An 18,535-nucleotide genomic window follows, 5' to 3' on the forward strand; every position below is an offset into this window, starting at 1 on the left:
CATTCGCATTTACTTAAATTTGTACTGCTATGATGTTTCCATTTCATATTGTGGGTCACAGGTGACTGCATTATTTGATTGACCCTAGCTACTATTCAATAGCATTTCAGATACGAATTGCTACATTTTTGCGTTTTGTGAAAAGCACAAATATGTATTTCTCTACACCAAGAGCTCGTCGGCAGTCGTTAGATTATGTTCATATTTACCCATATCTGATTGGCTAACGACTGCAGTTTCTATCAGATAACGTTTCCTCATAAACAGCTGAGTTACCTGCACTACGGTGGAGACTGCCATCAGGAGTATCAACTAAGTTATTCTTTTACTTTTGTACACATCAGGTTTTGCTGTTACTCCTAATTATACAAATTAATCTAAATCCTTCCATCACGTTGTGGGTCTTCTTATGTTTCTTCGTCTTCTTGGTTTCTATTTACGTAGCATTAATGATAACTTACCAGTCTCCATCCTACAAATGCGACCTTCACATTGTCTTTTATATTCGTGTATCTTTTCATTTGGAGGCTGTTAGCCCAAATAAACTATTTCTATATTTCGTCTTCGATGTTGCCTCGTGTATCATAGGTATCTAAGGAACTTCAGAAACCACAGAATAATGAGACATAGTGTTCTGATCTGGGACTGTCACTTACTTTATGCTACAAACTGTAAGGGATCCAAAGTCTGTTCCACAGAGATAATCGTAATTCGCTCACACAGGCAACGAGTACGTAAAGGACCGATTGTCGAGAGCCGACAGCTCCGTGTGGGTGACATTGTTGTCGCTGAGTTTAACGAGCTGTTGATGTGATGGCGTAGCGGAAGGTGATGGATGGGAACTCGGAAGTTGTATCGGGTGAGTGCCACCCCGTTGAAGTCGGTTGACCCTCAGTAAATTGTCACTGATTGGTATAAAAAAACCCGTATCTGCTTTGATCAAAAAGTGAACATATGAAAAATACTGAGTTCGCGACGACCGTGCCTTCTAATGAATTGCATTGTGGACCAGACGTGGACGTTCTTATAATAACATTTGACGATATTTCTACGTATCGGACCTGTGTCGAGAGTAAACATTAGTAACCGTGAAAGCCAAATTTGGTGACTGTCTCCCATGCCTTCAACAAGGATATATTACTTTACACAGTGCAAAGTTATTAAGACCTCGACTACCCCAAAGCCTATACTTCCGGAGTATAGTGTTATTGAAATGACAAAATTCACTGCAGCACCTTTCGTGACAAATGCAGTCTCCTTTAACCATTAGGCCGCAGTCACAAAGACCAAATATTAGGTTGTTAAATTATTTCAGATTTTAACAAAAAAATTTTAAATCGGGTTGTTAATACATTATTTTTTTACAAATGAAAACGTGGCACAATGAAGGCTGTTTCTTAATATTCTTTTTTAATTCGTGCGAATAGTTCATCTTACACATAACACTATATATATATATATATATATATATATATATATATATATATATAGCCACACGCCGAAATCCATGAACACTTGTGGGTAAGATCTGGATCATGACCCTACACATCACATGTTATATAAGAGCAACATGTGCATGTAATGTGTAGTTATGATTTGTATTCTGCGACTCACTTGTATTACTATCGTCAACTATCGAAATATTGCTCGAAGGTATGAGGCCTACACTTCATTAGAAACGTGGAGTAAACATAACAGCCCCCAGTCAATGGTACATATAGGATTTTTAGTTGCTAGATCGTACTTTTTTGGCATATAATTAGTTGTAAATGACTTACTAAGCAAAGAAAGCAGGAAACAGGTACTGTTAACTATAAATCTGTTGAAAGTTTTTATACCTTTTTCAGTGTCAACTCCTTTGCACATTCTTTCAATGTCAGTACCTTTTGTAGCACTTATACTTCTTCCGCGCCAGATACCGCGTACCCTATTTTCGAGACACCCTGATGAATGTTTGGCTCTTGGCCTGAAACAATTTATGATAGAAGATAAGTTTTCAAAAGCTTGCCCACCATTTTCATTTTTGAGAAACAGTAAGGAGGACATACATGTTCCATTGGATATCAAGTGGGCTGTTATGTGGAGGACGTATTCTGAAAATATGCGTTACCTCATGGAATGTTAATGGTTTCAGTCATCAATGACGAGCTGCAAATATTAGCGATATTTCGTTAACAGACTTGTATGGATCGTATGCCATTTTTGTTTGTTTGTAGAATACTATAAAGGGCCCACATATACCACGAATTTCTTTCCATTTCGGCGCCTTCTTTCTTGATTATATTCACAAATTGTGTTGTCACTATTCCTCCAGGAACTTTTAACAACTACTCATAGCGAGGTTAGGCCTGCATTTTAGTTTATCCGTCTGAAATGCTCATTCCACCACAATGGGAATCTTCTACCTCACTATTTGGCACTTGTAAGCCTAAAAGCCAATCTGCTGTTTCTTGTCACCCTCCTCCTCTTCTACCTCACGTTCATTCCCAGAGAGAGAATGCAGGAATATTCTTATACAGAGTGTTTGTAAATTTGTTTTATAAAAGTAACCTTTAGTTGTGTAAAGGTTAAATAACTTGCAGAAATGTTTGATACAGCACTGAATGCAGTATATCTTCAAGTTTTACTCGCACCTAACAATGTTAGTTCCCAACGTTTCTGCTAGGTGGCACGCGCGATTGAGTTATTTCAACAGTCATCATGAAGTCGTATAATTGTGAACGGCGAGCGCAGTGTTTATGGTTTCACGAATTCAGATCTGCTACTACAGTTCAGATACTATTCAAGAGTAAATATCGCAAGCTACTACCTCAAAGACAAACTTTTATGAATTGGTACAATCGTTTCACCGAAACTAGCTGTGTAGCACGTAGGACACCAGGTCAGAGTCGGCCATCAGTCTCTGACGCAGCTGTCGAACAAGTTCGGCAGTCTCACATTCGTAGTCCGCGTAAATCAACGAGTTTTTGCAGTTTAGAATTGAATATACCTAGTCTTACAGTATAGAAGGTATTACGGAAACACTTTTCAAACTCTGCAAATTAGAATTGTTGCAGGCTTTAAGAGAAACTGACAAAGAAAAACGAGTGAGTTTAGGGTAGAAATGTTTAACAAGATGCAAATTGAAGATGATTTTCTTAATAAAACTGTGTGCAATTAGGAAGACACGTTCCATAGCTGCCGTAAAGCGAATGGGCATAATGTTCGGATGTGAGATGAATGGAAATCACGTCACGTAATTGAATATGTAAGGGACTCGCCTAAGGCAAATTTTTTTTGCACAGTAAGCTGTAACACGATTTACGGTCCTTTCTTTTTTGCCAAGTCAACTGTAACTGGCATAACGTACCGGGATGTGCTTGAACATTATCTAATGCCTCAATTATAACTGAATAGAGGCACAGAATTTATTTTCCAGCAAGATGGCGCGCCTTCACGTTATGATCGTGAAGTTGTTGCATATCTCCGTAGGAATTTACCGACTTGGACTCGACATGTTGGATATTATCCTGACCACTACGATCACGTGATTTAACCCCATACAACTTCTGCGCACGGGGTTACATTAAAGACAAAGTGTTTATTCCTCCGCTTCCTCGAAACGTCGACGAGCTGTGACAACGGATAACACAAGCAGTTGCCACCATACATCAAGATTTGCTTCGTAGGATTTGGCAGGAAACTGACTACAGTTGGGATGTTTGTCGTGTTACAAAAAGTAGCCACACTGAACATTCAGTGCTGAATCAAACATTTCTTTAAGTTATTTACTTTTTTCACAACTAAATGATACCTTTTACATGAAATTTATAAGTGCCATGCATTTCTAGCAACTTATTTTCTTTGTAGTTGATCCAACTGAAGTAAAAAAAAAGAGGAATCACAACCCTTTCTAAAGAATTGTTTCAGGGCTTAAAGTAGTGCAGACGTTAACAGCTAATATAGGCCAGTTCTGTCACATAATGATGATTAACGAAACAAATACGCAAAACCGAAATAACATCGTAACACATCATTTCCCGGCTGCGCGTTTGTGTTGATCCTGTGGTTGCTGAGCATGCCGCAGACTGTTTCCGGTGCAAGGGGGACGAGATTTTGTCCAGCTTCAAGGTGGTGTGCTGGTCTTTCCCTAATCCTCCTAAATGGGCTGTGGAAGAGATGTTCAAGGGCTGTCTCGAGGGCTAGTGATTTTCCCAAGGATGACAGATGTCCCTGGCTCGTTCCGGAAATAAACTTGTGCAAAAACCTGTCAGGAAGGAGCATTTTTTACCGCAACCGAGATGGGGCCAATGAAACTATATGCAGGAGTCCACTAACTCTGACTGGATGAAAGGCAGGGATGTAAAAGCGATTCTGTGCGCGGCGCTTGGAGCTAGCGAAACCGAAGAGTCGCCTGGTAGTTCTTAGGGGGTCGTAATAGTTAGTCGTGGGCCCTATGGGTCGAAGTTAGAATTTTGAAGTCACGAGTTAGCGTGATCAACGAAGTTATACGGAAAGATTACAAGAACCGGAAGTACGTTCCGATGTGCTGGCGTGGAATTCTGTTTAGTCCTCCTTCAGTTTTCTAGGTGAGTGTTGCGTTTCGGTGAGCGTGCAAGTGCTCAATGGAAGAGGCACACCTAATAGTGGACAATAATATGGGATGAGTACACACTTCGCTTTTATGTATGCTTGAACTCTACTGGGGACAGTTTCAATGATATGTCTGAACGTCTGTTGAGGAATGTCAGCCCATTCTTCCTCAAGAGCCGAAATCAAAGGAGGTAGTGATATTACACGCTAGTGTCTGGACAAAGTCAACATTCTAACTGATTCTAAAGCCCTTCGATTGGGTTCACGTCGGGACTGTGAGCAGATCAGTCCATTTCAGGAATGTCTACTAACTACTGCCACACAGATGCTACTGTATGACAAACAGTCATCTCCGAACTCTTACTGTACTGTACATAGTACACAATGCTGTAAACTGTGTTCAAACCCTTCCGCATTTTGCGTTTTCATAAGCGCAACAACTGTCCATTCCTTAACCATGAAAGACGCCGTGTCATATTGCAACATCACCTCCATACTTCACCGTTGGCACTGCACATAATGGCAGGTAACATTCTCCAGGTTTTCGGTAAACCCAAAAATCTCAAGTGTTGCTTACAAGTTACTAAAGAAATACGTGGCTTATGAAGAGCTGCTCGACTATGGTACTTCATTCTTTTTATCACCCCACCCACAGCCATTGTGCTAGTGGGACTGGTGATAGCACTTTCGAACTCATGAGTGATTCCTTCCACTGATTCCATGCGATTTTTTTCAACCACCTACCACAATGCTCGATGTTCCTTGTTCGTCAGTAAATGAGGCCTGTCTCGACTTGTTTGTTTCTGGGTTTTACATCACGTTTCCATTTCGCAGTCACATCACTGGCAAACCTTCAGTCCACAAACAGCATTCTGGACGGCGCCCAAGCGTCACAGGTCCATGGTAGTAGAGCTGCGATACCAACGCAAGTGACTTTGGTACAAAATGGCTGGGTACTTACACGCTTTCAGGCTGCGCGTGCTTGGGCTTTGAGCCTTGCGGTACGTATGCTAAAAACACTTCAGCAGCTGATGGTGTGGAAAGGCTTCCGCCTTCTTCCACTGTTGTGTCAGCTGTTTCCACACCTAATCAGGCTGGCTCGAATCGCAACACTGATACGGTTGTGATGTGATCGGTGCGCTATTCGCAGGTGACATTTGATGACTAGTCTACGCTCGAAGTCACTGGACTCTCCTGACGGAGCTGTTTTTATGTCATTGGTTCTCTATTAAAAGTGCAACACTCCTGCCTTGGGGTCCGCCCCTCATAACGTCAAGTGGCCAGTTTTGCACTACATAGGAGTGTCCGGATACTTCTGATCAGATCTGTAAATTGAAGCGTGGAGGCCTTAGCTAAGTGGAAGTAGTGCTCACTGAACGAAGCTAACTTGGTGATGCTTAACCGAAGGAAATAAATTTCAATCGTTTCTGTGTAAATATTAGTGACGCTTTTTTCCGCGTTTTATGATGTGCCGACTTTGGACTTTATTCCTGTTTTGTCGGGTTGAGATTATCGGAGGAAGTTATTAGGAGCCAGTGTATGAACAGTTAACGATGTACATATTCAAGTTCAGTGATCGCATCTCAAAATCTTTCTGAACGTAATTAGATGACTACAGGGTTTGAGTGATTGATATTAGAGTTGTGAGAAGTTTTACCATATCTCGTTGGTCAAAGTGATGATGGTGATCCTCGGTTAGACAAACTGGATAGTGTGGCAGTGCAGGTAAATACCCGGGCCTGGCAATAAACGCCTCCAATTAAATCCGCGGAGCAGTAGATCACGTGATCTGCCTCTCACGCAGCGCATCTCCAGGAGTGGGTGGGTAGTGGCAGTGGTGGTTAAGTGTGATTTCGCTCCGTAGCGCAAACGAAGTAACATTTTCAAATAAGCGAGAGAAAAATGAAGATCTGAAAATAAAATATCAGTAAGGCAATAAAAAATGAACTATAAATGGCTCTGAGCACTATGGGACTTAACATCTATGGTCATCAGTCCCCCAGAACTTAGAACTACTTAAACCTAACTAACCTAAGGACAGCACACAACACCCAGCCATCACGAGGCAGAGAAAATCCCTGACCCCGCCGGGAATCGAACCCGGGAACCCGGGCGTGGGAAGCGAGAACGCTACCGCACGACCACGAGATGCGGGCAATGAACTACAAAAACAAAATATTACCATCACTTACTTACGCTACTAAATTACGAAAATTCTTGGGAAGTACGCAACTTAAGTATGGCGGTTATAACAACAGTTGCTGCGCTGATAAATTGCAGGGAGCCTGTCACGAAGCCACTCCACGAGTTGCAGCAATTTGCGTCTCAGTACGTCACACACATTGATGGAACATGTAGCTTATGGAACATGTGGTGCTATTCTACTTGATTCATTTTTTATTTTTGTCTGTACCGAAGACGTGAAATCCTAAATGAGCACTGAGAGAAAGTATCACATTGTTAAACAGCCACTATTCAGTGTGAAAGAACAGCTGAAAAATGCACCATTTGTAAAGTCTCAATCAGTTGATGAGAACCAAAAATTAAATCGTATTAGGCAACATATAGAAAGCGCAAAGCACGCCAAGAAGCAACTACAACGTATCAACAGGGTTGTGAGATAGCAGGTTATTGGTGAACCACTGGCATCTTCAGATTCAAAAAGTAGAAGACACAGCTACTGTACTTTTAGAATATAGTAGATCATATGCCACGTTCAACAGTTCCATTATGGAATCGTATCTGGAGTACACCGGAAAGCCTGTTCCCCTCTAGAGTATTTTAAGAAAGTTATATCTTCAGCTTCAACGAAAGTATTGCAGGTTAGGCGAGTGGTGAATGGCAATCCAGTGTTATTCTAGATGAAATCATTGACAGGCAAAACATATCATCGTGTAAAAATGTAGTTCCACCATTAAGAGCAGAGGCATGTGTGATGACAATCGGCCGACATACTATCCTCTGCGACATGCAGATGCAGTGTGGTCAGCACACCGCTCCCCCTGCTTCTAGTTCAAGTAAATCCTCAAATAACTCCTCAACTGGCACCACAACGATAAGAGGACTGGGTTACAGTCCTCTCACTAAGGAAAAATCCCTGACGCTACTAGCATTTCAACGTGGATCTCCTGCATGGCAGTCAGCCACGCTGACCGCTCGGATACCGAGGTGCTGAAGCTTTTAATGGGAGCACTCACTGGAGAACTAGTGAAACACAAGCTTTTATTTACTTGTTGTCTTGGGAAAACCCGATAATGCCGCTCTGATGCAAAGTTTCCAAATACATGTTTTGTTATGTGGATTGATGGCGTAAAATGTATCGACTGCGTATGTATCAACGTCACACATGTTACTAGCTTTTTCACATCTCAAGTCTACGTTCTGCAATTTAAAACAGTTGCAAGCACTGTGCAAACTATTCACCAAGTTAGTAAAGTAGTAAAAGAGGAAAATTCAAAGTTAAACTAATTCGAATTTTGCACTAACAATATTTTTAAGAAAGCTCATGCTAGAATATAAAAACACATGCAGATTACATTGCATCCTTTACCACTTACCACCACGATCAATAGATCAGGTACTAACATGACAGCAGCAGAGTATATTTGTAATAATTCTCAGGCTGTATGCAGATTTGTAGACGCTTTGCCAGACGATTCTTCAACTCTAACAAAAGCTAAACAACTCTCAAGTTGACAAGAGCTGCAAAATGAACGTTATGTTGTACATGGGTTCTCCTTCCTGACAGAAGCCATGATAAAACTGGGGGAAGAGTTTTTTTCTTCTTGGTGGATGCCATAGCAATGAGTTTATTAAAAGAATGTTGCATTTTCCACTTTTGCTGTATTAGTTTTATCTGTTCACAACAGGTTCAGCATTCTAGATCATTGTCAAGTAATTTTATGGTACTGTACAAAATTCATGTATTATATTACCTCGACGAATAGAAATGTGTGGTGTGAGTGTCAAATTGTTTTAAATACATTTACCTCCAGTAGAAAACTATGCCTCATAAGCTGAAGTGTCCACATCTTCAAATATGTGTTGTCCATTCATTTTGGTTCACGAATGCCATCTCGTTGGTTCGACAGCTTGACATCAAAGAATAAAGCTAAGCATGGAATAAATGGAATAATAATTTCAAATTGAATGACTGCATATTTATGTGTGTAGTTGCAGAAAGTTAAAAAACAGTATGAAATAAAAAAGAGTCGAAAATAAAATAAAATAAATACTGAAATACAGATGAGGTGAGGTTAAATTTTATTTTAAGTGTAGATGATTTCTGATTGGGTATTAGCAGAATGTGATTGGACCTATTGAGGACTTTTTTGTTCTGAAGATCTGTTTGCGCATTTAGAATATCAGGCTGGCCTTTTTAAATGACTGAAAATTTAGATTTCTTTTAAGATATTTATTTTCTTTTCTTTCTTAGTATAATACAAAACTTAGAGCTTTTCATCAATGTTTTTGGATGTATGGTTTGTTGTGTAGGAGATGTAGCGCAAAGGCACTCACACTGTTATTGTTAGATTTTGTGCGGTATTTAAAATATATCTGAAAGTTTCTACCCAGTTTGCCTGATGTATACAATGTAACAATCGTGACATGAAATTTTGTAGATACCTAACTTATTACATGAGTCTGTTGTACTGGTGGTGTGTCTTATAATATTACTGATATTGTTTTGAGTACGAATCCCAATTCTGACTTTTGTATTTTTAAAAGTTTCGCCTGCTTTATTACGTGAAAATGGTTTCATAATAGGGCAGGACTATGAATATAGTCTTTTATTTGGTTTCCTCTCTTTCTAGATCAATTTCATTTGCGTCCGTTTTGGCTTAACTTTTAATTTCTGTGTTACATTTTTTCATTTATTTGTAGATTAAAGTTATTTACTTAGGCTAAATTTTCCATTATTGCCAATTCTTTGTTGATCTCTATATCACTGGGTGAAAATATGCCTTCTTATGGGTTTCTGAGTGGCATGGTTCATTACTGATTAATTTACCTGTAGTGGTTGGGTCTCGAAAAATTTCTTTAAGCTAGAACAGTTATTTATTTCAATTTCACGGGTGAATTTGATTTTATAATGTGTACTATTTAGTTGTGAATACATTGTGGCTATGTCTTCTTCAGCACCATTTAGTAGGATGAATGTATCATTAATGTAACGTTTCTAATAAACGATTTTGTCTGCTGTCTGTTTAAATTTCTCAAAAAACAAAAATTACTTCAGTATACGTAATGAATATGTTGGCTAAGGTTTTTGCCATGCAGTTACCTCTAGCTAAATCGTCTAATTGGCAGTATATATCACCTTGAAAGAAAAGAAGTTAAGTGAAAGACTTATTGTAATAGTTGACTGAACTTTGGATTTCAGCTGGAATTACTATCTTGCGTGTAATACAATCATTTTCTCTTATACTTAGAGTTTTTTTAATGGGAATATTGGTGTAAACGTAAGTGATGTCAAATGAAACCAATGTACTGTTATCAGGAATAGATCAAGTTTTGATTTGGTTGATTGGTTCAGTGTATTTTTTATTATGTATTTTTTCATATGTGTAGGACTTGAGTAAATAATTGAGTATTTTGCATACACAGTAGAAGAGGGGATCAATACTATGGTCTACAGGACAGATAGGCATGTCTTTTTCTACAGATTTTAGATTGTGCTCATAATGTGGGTGTTCTGGGGTCCATACTATACATTCATTCACCTCTTTATTTTAACTCAGTTTTCTTGTTCTTTTGAGTTAGAAGCACAGTGGGCCATTTTGACAGATGTGAAGGCTGCACTCGAATGTAATGGGAAACAGAAGCTTAAACAAATCCAGACAGAGGATGCAGAAAATAACCAGAATATTGTTGGCTGCTTACATACAAATTATGTAAATGATGTAGAGAATTGCTTCTCTGTTCATAAATTTTCGCTGAATGATAGCAGACACAGTCATGCTCAAACAAACATTGAAATATTTAACTTTTTTTGTTTTGTTTCCATAGTTTTCTGACTTGGTGAGTGAAGTAGGTCAGTGTGTTTAATGATATCACTTGACTAGAGTTTCTTATGATTCAGTGAATTTTTATGGGAGGTTTATGATTTTATGACCTATGTAGCATTCCACAATAATTTTTTTCATTTGAAATTGACATCTTTTTTTATATATTTCTACTAAATCGTCGCACTTTCTTTGCAACATGATCGCATCTAGAAGTCATGGGTCTACTCTTAAACTCCAGCTGCGATGGTCCAGCCATCCCAGCATCCCAAAACTACCTTGCCAATAGAAATTGGTTGAAATTTTCGAGTATGGGCAGGTACTGTTCAGCAATACATTAAACACTATTTTGTTAGAACAAAATTTGCAAAGAAAATTTTAGGAAATGGAAACAATCACTCCGTGTTCCATTGAGATAAAGGTAACCCTGATGCAATTTTCTTAGTGCCATAAATTAAATCCTCGGTAGTGAAACACGTCTGCGTAGTACCGCGACGGATACCAGAGTGGGACACAGTGGCGATAGACTTTCGTGAAACTAGACACTGTCTATGCGCTGATGTAGGCTCATGGATGTTAAATGCGTACAGTGTGTATTTGGGTTTCGGTTGTGCAGAATTCATACAATGCTTGCCGCTTATGTAATCACATAGAACTGAGCCTTGGTGAGGACAATGAAAAAAAAAAATGGTTCAAATGGCTCTGAGCACTATGGGACTTAACATCTGAGGTCATCAGTCCCCTAGAACTTAGAACTACTTAAACCTAACTAACCTAAGAACATCACACACATCCATGCCCGAGGCAGGATTCGAACCTGCGACCGTAGCGGTCGCGCGGTTCCAGACTGTAACGCCTAGACCCGCCCGGCCACACCGGCCGGCGACAATTAACAGTTTCACGTACACTGCACTAGGGCTAGTGATACGTATAACCGAAAGCTTCAAGGAATCGAGTACCATAAGAAATCGAGCAAACATTCGACATCTGAAAACTTTCTCGAGTATGGGCGTCTGCATGGCCAAAGCGTAAGGCGCGCTCAGTGTTCAGTCCCCCTATCCCCCTTTATAGCTACGGTCTGTGATGGTCGCCTAGCGTAAAAAAAAAAAAAAGAACCGCTCCTGATGGGTGGGAGGTGGGGCACTGGAGATTTATTATGTCACCGAGATGTCCTAATTGCCATATTTGGTAGAATAATTTTTCATATGCACTTCTTTTCCGCCACTTCTTGGTAGAAAATTTCTTATTTAAGGTTGAAAAACAATAAAAAACGCAGTTTATTTTTCGACCTTAGCAAAATTGCTTTCATACTTAATACACTTATATTTCTCGGTTTACCGGATCTAGCCTTACCTATAGCTCATATTCCGATCAGTTTGCAACACAGGAGGGTTGTACATTGTAAGGAGTGAATACGTTTCGTCAGACTTGCGAGTGACGAGATAAAAATGTCGACAACAACTAGCAATTATAGTGCTATAAACAGACGAAATGGTACTAGTTTAGAAACGAGTGTTCATTATCACGTCTAAGAGAATTTTTGTTAAAACTTCCTGGCAGACTGACACTCTGTGTCGGGTTGGGACTCGAGCCCGGGACTTTTGCCTTCTTGTTATACGACGGAGAATCAGAAATTCAAAGAAAAATCGTAATAGTTTTCCGTTCTAAATTGCGAGTATCACTGAAAGAAGAATGAATATATCTTAATGGGTATTTGTGAGGCACTGACGTTTCTCTGATGGTGTAGTAGCCTGCAGTTTTGCCTGAAGAGCAGGTAAAGTTCAACGAAGAACAGAAGAACGTTGTAGAGCAAGCTTCGAAATCTACTACAATCACACTAAAATATGTATAAGTTCTTACATGTAGGGCAGTTGAAGTCAGTCACTGCATGCTTCGGGAAAGAAGTTCACTTGATTACTTACGCGACGAGGCCAAGGGGGCCGCGCGGAGCACTAGCCCACTCCCTGCCCCACGGGCTTCTGTTTCCTGCTTTCTGCCGCCAGTCACCTTCTGTGCAGGTCTGCAGCAAGTTATCATGGATTCCGTCTCGCTACCTTTTCTTTGGCCTACCTAGTGGTCTTCTCTGACAGGGAGTAAAATCTGTAGATTTCAAAGTCTATCAACTTTAGTACCTCCGAGCGACATGGCTTCTCCACACGAACCTTTTGATTTTCATCGGGGCTGCGATGTGCGGGCTGTTGCAATTTTCGTCCAGCTCAGAATTACGCCGGATCCTTCCTTCCCTAATGATCTCATCTTGTACTGGATCACAGATCTTTCTTAAAACTTTCCACTCAGAAACGAAAAAAATAATTAAGTCCTTTTTCTGAATACTCGAAATTTCACATCCATACAGCCCAAAGTGTAGAATCACTGTTGTTTACAGCTAGAATTTCAAATCCATTCATAATCTGCGAGAAATTAACGGACGAATAAAACTATGTAGATAGCTTTCGATAAAAATAAATAAGCTCTCGACGTGTCCGAGAAGGAGAGATTCCGATCAAAACCGGAGAGCTTTTCGGTGAACAGTGGAGAGATTCACGTCGGCAATGTAGTAGGAGGTGCAGGAAAACAAGAAAATAAATCAGGAAACAGGCTGCAGTGGAAGATGTAATCATTGCCAAGAAAATGAAACGTTGGTGGGCGCGTCGTGCAGTCGCGCGAATGTATGATAAATGGACCATAGAAGCTCTTTTCTGTATTCCAAGAGACAGGAAAAGACTGACACGTTGAGTTAATAGAAGATGGTTTAACACTTTTGGCCAATATCGACCATAGCTATGTCATGTAACTTCTTTGCTTTATTACGCGTAATGTGACATCTGCTTCACCATGTTCCTTTTTTAAGCGTCACTATAATTAATCTGTGAATGTAATTTTCAAACCCATGCCATATTTAAATGATGTTATATTCAAACAGTAATTGTAGTAGTGGTTCATGCATAGGGCACGTAGGTTTTTACTTATGTAAATCCTGGAGGTAAATCCCGCCGCTACGAAACCCACGTAGCTGGAATAGGAAAAATTAATTTGGCAGTAAAACTCCAAAGAGTCTTTGTAATACAGACTGCCGGTGGCTAACATGCAACTTGTTGACGTCTTGTGTGATGGGGGATGAGGCTAGGAAAACAGTAAAACCTATTAAGAATGTCTTGGTTGTGGAAGATAATTGGATAATTATTCATGGAACTTATTGGTTAGCTCTGAATCATAAAAAAACCGACGCCAAGAGCCAAGAAGATAATTTTTAGAGCCTTTATACAGCAAGAGCCACGAGTAAAATTGTCGCCTTTACTTTAGCAGCAGAAGATCGCCACTTCCATCACCAGCATCTCAAGGAAAAATTAGTGCCGTAGTTAATCGTATGGTCAAGTTATTTGCTTTATTTGGAGATAGTAATTGGTTTAATTCGACTTGGTGTCGAGAACCTTGAATCACTCTGCAGTCAATCAGCTCGACAGAATCCTTCAAATTGTTCATATCGCTATGAGCGCTATAGGACGTAGCTTCTGAGGTCATCAGTCCCCTAGAACTTAGAACTACTTAAACCTAACTAACCTAAGGACATCACACACATCCATGCCCGAGGCAGGATTCGAACCTGCGACCGTAGCGGCCGCGCGGTTCCAGACTGCAGCGCCTAGAACCGCTTGGCCACTCCGGCTGGCCCAGGATCCTTATCCTAACAATGCAGTACACCCGACTGTCCTGTTTCACTGAACTGCAGAGCATTTACTGCTTTAATGGTGCTCATTAACTTTTGTACAGCAGCAAATCTGTTAAGTGCAGTTAGTTCTATTTACGAAATATTCCACGTAAACTTGCATAGGTGTATAGTTCAAGTATTGTAAATGTGGGAATGTATAGAAAAGAATTAATTACTTTGCTTAGACTTCATTTTTGCGAAAAGCTTAATTTAGTATTAAAAGTAACTGAATAAAACAGTGATCATAATAAGCGATTCTTGGTCTTTGCAGTTTAAGGCCCAACGTGATGAATACCTGATGCACAGTTTTGTTCAAATGGCTTTAAGCACTATGGGACTTAACAGCTGAGGTCATCAGTCCCCTAAACTTAGAACTACTTAAACCTAACTAACCTAAGGACATCACTCACATCCATGCCCGAGCCAAGATTCGAACCTGCGACCGTAGCAGCCGCGTGGTTCCGAACTGAAGCGCCTAGAATCGCTCGGCCACCGCGGCCGGCCACACTTTGGTGAAAGTGTTTAAATTCTTGAATTTGTGATTAAAAATGTTTCCTCTTTTTGTCAGACCAGATGCATTTGGTTATGATGTCAATCAATTATACTCTATACTGGTTACCACTTCTAAGCAACATTGCGCCACCAGACCTCCGAAGACAGAACGCCCTCCTCAAGGAATACCCAAAATTACTTAAAATTCCGGAGCTTCCAATGCACTCTGACGTTCCTGCACTCCGAATGAATCGATTAAAATCTAGGCAACCAACTGTCCGACTGGCAGAATCGCTACAGGCAGCTACTTTCAGTATCAACAAAAAGTGGACAGAAATCACTATTGCTCATGAGGAACATCAGATCCTCCAAACACCCGACACAAGACCAGCCGGTATGGAACTGGGAAACAATTAATCGGATCCGTACAGGCCACGGCATCTGTGCTGAAAACCTCTACCGATGGGGAAGGGCTTCATCCTCTCAGTGTGGCCGTGGAAACGAACACTAGACGATACTTCACACTGTGACAGGCTGTAGCAGAAGGGCTTACCATGGAAACTTGGAAGTTTTCCTTGAACTGACAGAGGCAGCCCTTGAATCGATCGACAAATTAGATATTAATTTATAGATTTATTTTTTAAATTATAAATTATGAAATTAATATATTTTTGTAAAATTTTGTAAAAGTGCCTCACTTATTAAACTTAATAAAGCAATGTTTCAGGATTCTCTCGCACTTGCGTCTGAACGACGTGTTAGTGAGGTAACACTGCGTAAACTCCGCTGCGTTTCGGCAAGAGGTGCAAATTTCAACATCGTACAAGAGAAATGTGTTCGTTTCACTCAAAATTCGCAACTCATGGCGCTTCCATGAAAATTACAAATGGTTAACAAGCAAGGCGAAAATAAATCGCTGCTATTGTTGCATTTTGAGTGGAATTGTTAGTAGATACTAACCAAAACAGAGGTGATGGATATTCATCTTGGGGTTGAAACTCCTTTTCCGCGTGTTTGCTTTAACAATATACATATATATTTTTGAACATTCACCACGCAAGTGTGGGTGTGGAGGGGCTCCACTTAATAACTGCAAAACATGTGAGCGTAGGCTTCAGCTTAGAACGACACTTCCCATGCAGCGTTCGCCATTTGACGTACATCCTCTGCCCGCAGCCCCCGCCAATTGCGTATCCACCGGCCACGATATTCTGTACGGACTCTACCTGCTGGAGTGCTGGTAGCACTGTGGACCTCACAAGCGAGTCCCTCCGCTAACTTAAGGCAACTTTTGACAACGACTAACCGCAATGATCGACTGTCCCTGTTGGTCAGTACATGAGGTCTGCGTGGACTTCGTTTAACTCTGGTTGTTCCTTCGCGTTTCCACTTCACAATGACATCAACAGTCGACTTGGCCAGATTTACAAGGGTTGACAGGTCGCTAATTGATATATTACTCAGGTTGACCTCCAGCGACTAGTCCACATTCGAAGTCACTGAACCGTCCTGTCTGACCCAATGTGCTGCTAGTACTTCTCTACTGACGCCTCAGTAGGAGAATTTTATGGTGGTGTGTCCGCCTCTTTTGGTATTTAGTGATCAACTGCGCGTTACATAGGAGTGCCCGGCTGCTTCTGATCAGTGTACGACTTGTGCTTCGCATTATCTCACGTTTCAAATATTTGGATTCCGTAAACAAAAAAACTGGTAATAAATCATCGTACGAGTACAATTTACTAGCAAATTTATAGAGTTTGATACGCACCACGATACCAGTAGGCCTAATGTAGTGAAGCCATATGGGACTAGCTCAAGGCTAACCTAACATCAGCGCGTCGGCGGACGGTCTATGCGACGTCATATACCGGAGCTCCGCAGAGGCGGAAGTCGGTGGCCGCGGAGGACCGCGGTGCGGTGTGCAGTTGCGGTGCATCGCGTGCTCTGCGCAGCCACGGCGCGAATGCTGATGAGGTAAACCGCAGCCCGACCGCACAGACAAGGCGCAGCCGACCGCGGGCGTATCGTAACGTAAGGTAAGTAACGGTCCGTGTGATCGCGCCAATCGCCGCTGGCATCGCAGCGCCGCTTACCTGGGTGCTCAGTGGGCCGTTATGGAGGCCCGGCCGAGGTGGAGTGCCGCCCTCTCCCAGTGTTTGCCTGTCTGCCTGCTTTTATTGTGACGTGGCAGCACTCGACAGCGGACAGCGTTGCGGAACTTCTCCCACCACGAGTTCTCGTTTATGGGACGAAAACCACTGGTCTAGAAGTAACTTAGGCAGTACCTCAAGGTAGTGTTGTAGGGCCGTTAATGTTCAGCAAGTATACAGTGTGAGGAGAAATCCACGTAGCTCTGTAACGCCTGTTTAGTATCAAATGTTCTTATGCAGGTTGGTATCTAAGTTAGTTCTTAGCAGTTGTGGGAATCAGTTGTTGGAATTCATGTTTACGTGTTTTCGCTGTCGCTGTCGCTGTCGCTGTTGCAGTCGAGTTTTAATTTGTAGTATGGCACATAGGAGCTGTCGTAGTTGCGCTGTTGAGGAGCACTTAGTGACAAGTGTGTAGGTGAACGAACGACAACACGCAGGACAGCCAGTGCGACAGATTGTGGGAGCATTGCAGGAAAGACTTAATAAGGGTCCACCGCGAAAGGCAACACTTTTGGAATCGGAAAGACGTGATTTTGCTTTTGGCAGGTCGCGAAGTGGAAGAAAGAATACACGAGACGAATCACATGCTAGAGTCTCTGCTTCGATTGAACAATCTCCTAAGAAGTTGGCAGGTAAACATGCTTCGGAACTCGGCATACCGAGCACAACATGAAAAACTACCTCCAGGTCAGACGTATTCGACGACGCTCGTAAATGAGTTACCGGATACAGACCGGAATAAGCGCTTTCTAGCATTCCGTGCTTTGTTAAGGGGGAATGGAATAGATTTTGGTCCAAAAATAGATTTTTCAAAAATACTTTTTTCTGGGTTCAAATGGCTCTGAGCACTATGGGACTTAACAGCTGTGGTCATCAGTCCCCTAGAACTGAGAACTACTTAAACCTAACTAACCTAAGGACATCACACACATCCATGCCCAAGGCAGGATTCGAACCTGCGACCGTAGCAGTCGCACGGTTCCGGACTGCGCGCCTAGAACCGCGAGACCACCGCGGCCGGCCTTTTTTTCTGGGTCTACAGAGTTTAATCTATGTTGTGTGTAAATTTTATCGCGATAACAGCTTTAGAAATGTCTTTAAATTGTTAAACTGATTAATTCTGCACTGGCGGCATTTTTGTCAGTGTGAAGGCTATTTGCTTTCGATATCTTTTGCTGACATCTACAGGGTGATACGCGATTGCAGGCTTTCTCGGCGTATTTCAGCTATGAAATCTTCACGGGTTATCAGCCGAGTGGCGTCGTCTTCCAGTCGCAACGTTTCAATGGACTGCGTATCCATCATCTTCAGGACTAGAAAGGAACACTATCAGAAGACTGTACCCGAGGGCACCAGCACCACCACGCCTGAACGGCCTACCAAAAATTCACAAGAAGGAGGTTCCATTACGTGCGATTTTAAACACGATAAACGCGGCGACATACGGCATTGCCAAACATCTGGCACGGCTATCAAAACCACTTGTAGGGAACTGTCCCCACCAAGTGAAAAACTCGGCGGAATTCGTCAAGGTACTGCAAGAAATGCGCTCGGATGAAGATCTGTTAATCAGCTTCGATGTGACGTCATTATTCACACTGGTGCCA

Source organism: Schistocerca serialis, chromosome 4, assembly GCF_023864345.2.
Source record: "Schistocerca serialis cubense isolate TAMUIC-IGC-003099 chromosome 4, iqSchSeri2.2, whole genome shotgun sequence".
NCBI classification, from domain to species: Eukaryota; Metazoa; Arthropoda; class Insecta; order Orthoptera; family Acrididae; genus Schistocerca; species Schistocerca serialis.